The sequence below is a fragment of the Petromyzon marinus genome, chromosome 3, assembly GCF_048934315.1.
Source record: "Petromyzon marinus isolate PM22_M1 ecotype Great Lakes invasive population chromosome 3, UKy_Petmar_22M1.pri1.0, whole genome shotgun sequence".
NCBI lineage: Eukaryota > Metazoa > Chordata > Hyperoartia > Petromyzontiformes > Petromyzontidae > Petromyzon > Petromyzon marinus.
This window is the reverse complement of record NC_133669.1, coordinates 1,059,758-1,065,020: the sequence shown is the minus strand read 5'-3', so window position 1 is coordinate 1,065,020 and position 5,263 is coordinate 1,059,758.

Sequence of the window (5,263 nt, the reverse complement as noted above, 5' to 3'; positions counted from 1 at the left end):
GCCCTGCCGGCCTTTATAGGTGCTACTCGCTAACAGCACTTGCCCCTGCAGTCTGTTAGGGCTATAGGGGGGTCTTTGTGGTGGTGGTGGTGTAGTGGTGTGTGGTGGGTAGTGTGTGGTGGTGTGTGGTTGTCGAGTGCGGTGTGTGATTGGCTCAAGAGCCATCGGCCCAGACATCTCCCGTCGGTGCCACCAAGCGCGACAAACGTCAACGAGGACTTTCTTGAAGCATTCCACTTCTAGATCACAACTATGCTTGACACAAATGTCACCATCATTATTAGTCATCAAAAACCGCGTGTGTGTGGGGGGCGGGGGGGCGGGGGGGTCACTTCCCAAGTTGTTCCCCCACCCTCTCCCCGGTTGCCCCTCTGTCCACGACTGTGCGCCCCATTCATGAGTTTCACACCTGGAGGGGGGGGGGGGGTCTGGCCACGTGCCCCCCCTCTGTGTCGAGGGCAGCAGCGCAGCGGCGAGCGGCTCGCGTAACGTGATCCGTGCCAACGCCCGAATGGGGCCAGCGCGTCGCTGGAGATCCGTGTTCCGTTTCACCGACGCTTTTGACATTGATATTACATTTCATGAAATACATCCTCTACATCAACAGAGACATGCCCATTAATCGTATTATGTTGTGCGCGGTCTCTCAGGGATGGTGATGTCGTGGGGAGGCCTTCATCCATCCATATATATAAAAAATCATGGTTATTAATTATGATGATGATCATCATCATCACGATGATCATCATCATCATCATGCTGATCACATACCCCGCCTGCAAGCATCTGTTTTGAAGATTGCGAATTCAAATCCCGGTCACGGGTCGCATCGGCCCACCATCCTTCTGAAAGTTGGAATGGGGTACCACTTTGCGATAGGCCAACGGTTGTCGGTTGAAATTGGATAAACTGGCTCCCGCCCTGAGAATATGGAATTTCCACCAGCAGCTCTGAGACACTAATTGTAGGTGAGCATCACCCGGTTGCTCACGTGAGCACGGCGGGGCGAGGCGGTAGCGGCGGGTACCCAAATTGTGGATTTGGTCACCGGGATATTTTCCTGTAAAAAAGACAACACCTCAACATATCCGTGAACAACACTGCCATAGAAAGGGAAATGTAGTACGAGGTGGCATTTGTGGCAATGGCTGATGTCGCTGCTACGAGGAAGGGTAATTCCCCGAGGCGTCACCTGACCTGTGATGATGTCCTCTTCACGGGCGGTGTTGTCGACAAATGAGTCGTGGGGTTTGTTGTTGTGTTTGTTTGTTTCCGTGTCCTTGCGCGTCACTGCCAACTCTGCATCGCGACGATATCTCCTATCACAGAGACAGCGATGAGATCAGTTCGTGTGAAGGCGCTGGATAGATGTTCACATCGCAGGATCGTGGGAAGTGACAGCGGATTGGGGGAGGCCTCCATCTAGCAGCGGATGGATCATGGCTGACGATGGTGATGATGCTGATGAAAAAAAGGTAAACACGGCACACACAGACTCACAGCCGTATCCCTACATCTAATGCCGCTGCTCGTACGGAGATGTGAACAACAAAACACACAACGTGCTCGCAGGCGCCACTGGAGCTTTGGGGAGAAAAAAGGTTGCTGTCGTTATTGTAGTCTCACGTAACGGGTGCTGGGGGGCAAGTGAGGGGGGTGTGAATCCCTGGGAAGTGCGGGATGTGAATCCCTGGTAAGTGGGATATTTGAATCCCTGGTAAGTGGGGGATGTGAATCCCTGGAAAGTGGGGGATGTGAATCCCTGGTAAGTGGGGGATGTGAATCCCTGGTAAGTGGGGGATGTGAATCCCTGGAAAGTGGGGGATGTGAATCCCTGGTAAGTGGGGGATGTGAATCCCTGGTAAGTGGGGGATGTGAATCCCTGGTAAGTGGGGGGATGTGAATCCCTGGGAAGTGGGGGATGTGAATCCCTGGGAAGTGGGGGGTGTGAATCCCTGGTAAGTGGGGGATGTGAATCCCTGGTAAGTGGGGGATGTGAATCCCTGGGAAGTGGGGGATGTGAATCCCTGGGAAGTGGGGGATGTGAATCCCTGGGAAGTGGGGGGTGTGAATCCCTGGTAAGTGGGGCATGTGAATCCCTGGTAAGTGGGAGATTTGAATCCCCGCGTCACCCCCCACCGCGCGCACTCGCAGGGAAGAGCACCGCAAATTGGGCGCGGCATCGCGAGCGCGTGGGGCTCCGCGAAGCCTTTCCCTGGGCGCTCAACGCAGAGTCGCAAGGCCACGTCACTTGGTAATTGTTCTCGCCGCCTCTCGCCTGCGTTTTCAGATCACAGAGGATATTTGATCTCCCTCTCTCTCTAAATTCCAGATCGACGAGAATGTCATTTATTTATTTGTGCGTTTTAATTCACGGGGCGATAGAGGCACAGCGCCCCTGGGAGTTTTCCTTCCGTCGACGAAGACATTTTCGATGAAGCCGAGCTGTGAAGTGGTTCTTGGTCGCGCTCAACAAAAGTGTCCCGACGGGAGTCGCCGGTCGTCGGTGACAACGGAAATCCTCGCGCAATCCGCGTGCCGTGAGAGGAGGAGGAGGCGGCCGACACGAAGGAGGCGACGGCGCTGTGCAAACTCGCGTCGCTTAAACGTCCAAGTTGTGGCCTCTGACGCAGACCGCTACCTTGGCTCTGGAATCGCAACTGAAACAATTGCGGGAAAGCGTAAAGACTCCACGCGGACGGTGTGGGGAGAGTCTGCCACGGCGGGGAGGAGGAGTGTTTGACCAAACTTCGCGCAGCGCGGGTCGGTGACCGGAGCACATGTTTAGAGTGAGAGCTCGGGGTGGTTTGGAGACGCCTTCATCCAGCGGGAGACTGATCACGGCTCATGATGATGATGGCGATGACGACGATGATGATTGTGTTTAGAAAGCATTGACAGTGTGTGGACACAGGTCCCAACCAATGCCGCCACACATCGCCATCGCTTCCTTCCTCCTGCTAGATCTCACATCCGTTGCACAGCCGACCACCGAACTGCATGAGCGCTGCGCGGTCAGTGTCCGAGCGGCCACTGCGCCAACGCATGAGCTCCAACGGTGAGGACCGTCGGGCTATTCACGAGGGCTCGATCCTAGAGGGTGGCCCTATCCGTGTGATAGCTCTGCACGGTGAGTAGCCAAATCGATAGCCTCAGGGGAGTCCGCAATTAAAGGGAGCCCAGAAGTTTGGACGGGAAGTTTGCGTGGCGCCGTCTGTCCGTGCGCTCACGTTCCTCTTATCATTCTCCAACACTCACACTTGCTGCGTCTTGATCCAAAGCCGGCAGAGAGACCCATCGACTTACATAAAGACCCACAGGCACGTGTGCACTTTTATAATCCAAAGACTTGCGTAAAGACCCGTAGACTGGCATGCATTTACATAATACATAGAGGGGCATACAGACCCGTAGACTTACATATAAACCCTTAGACTAATGTACGCTGTGTAAGTTTGTGGGTGTCTGTATAAGTCTATGGGTTTTTGTGTGAGTTTATAGGTTCCTGCGTGAGTCTATGGGTCTCTGTGAGTCTGTAAGTGTCTGTGTGAGTCTATGTGTTTCTGTTTGAGTCTGTAGGTGTCTGTGTGAGTCTGTGTTTCTGTTTGAGTTTGTAGGTGTCTGTGTGAGTCTATGGGTCTCTGTGTGTCTGTAAGTGTTTGTGTGAGTCTATGGGTCTCTGTGAGTGTGTCGGTGTCTGTGAGTCTATGGGTCTCTGTGTGTCTGTAGGTGTCTGTGTGAGTCTACTGGGGAGCGGTAGTGTAGCGGTTAGCGCGCTGCGCTATGAACCTGGCGACTCGGGTTCGATTCCCGCTCACGGCCAACACCAGTGACGATTATCTGAACCGGGCCTCCCCTAGGTCGACTCAGCCTCAAATGAGTACCTGGTGCGGTGTGTAAACATTGCCACTGGAGAGACAAAGGCGGTCGGGCGTGGTGCTGGCCACCCACCCCCTCATGTACCGTTCCGGCCTTCATAGGTGCTCGCTAACAGCACTTGCCCCTACAGTCTGTTAAGGCTATATGGGGAACTTTGTCTTTGTTTTATGTGAGTCTATGGGTCTCTGTGTGTCTGTAGTTGTCTGTGTGAGTCTATGGGTCTATGTGTGTCTGTAGGTGTTTGTGTGAGTCTATGGTGTGTGAGCCTGTAGGTGTCTGTGTGAGTCTATGGTGTGTGAGTCTGTAGGTGTCTGTGTGAGTCTATGGGTCTCTGTGAGTCAGTAGGTGTCTGTGTGAGTCTGTAGGTGTCTGTGTGAGTCTATGGTGTGTGAGTCTGTAGGTGTCTGTGTGAGTCTGTAGGTATCTGTGCGAGTCTATGGTGTGTGAGTCTGTAGGTGTCTGTGTGAGTCTGTAGGTGTCTGTGTGAGTCTATGGGTCTAGAAGTCTCCGTAGCCCTTCTGATGCCATCGCTTTGTCTCCTCTGAACGCGTGCCCGAACACGTCTCGCCTCCTCCTCCTCCTCTTCCCTCGCCTTCTCGAGAGAGAAATATTCCTCATCCTGGCCGAGCCTCCAACTTCTTCATTCCTCATCCTTTCCCTTTATGTTTATTAATATATATTTTTGTTAGAATTGTATTGGGTTTTTTTTACTCAAGCGATAACATAATGAGCACAATATTAATAGTGCTCTGCGAATCTAGAAAACCTGACGGAGTCTCAAGATCTGTTTTCATGAGGGTCCTGCTTCGGGATGTTTGGCCAATTTAATGAATGGGCGTTTGGCTTCATTTGTAAGGGAACCGGAGAGCCGGGAGAAACCCAACGAGGAGACGAAGCTCAACGCTCCACAAAGATAGATTCAAGAATCCGAAGCGCGTTTCTGTTGTTGATTCGTACCCAGGCTGTGTATATCCTGGGCCCTGCACACACACACACACGCGCTTGAAGCTTCATTGCTGATGACAAAGTGAAACAAACGTTCTACTGACTTCCAGGGACACAGCGGCAGCGCTCGAGGGACGTCAACGTGACGCGACTCGCACATTCCCGAGCCGACAGCTGAAGTGGGGCGACTGGAGCGCTACGGTGGAGCGCCTGACAGTGACTCTAACGTCTCTTGTTCTTATTCATGGAGCTTCGGTCCACCCTCAACTCGCATCCACTGCACAACACCACGACAGATGCGGGCACCTGATGCACACATGGAAAATTAAAAACTCTCCAGGAGTGTGCGACAGACCGTATAAGACATAACGACCCAATGCCCCGATGCACAAACACGAAGGAGACATCGCAGCGATGCTCCTGACGCGGCTATCTGGCT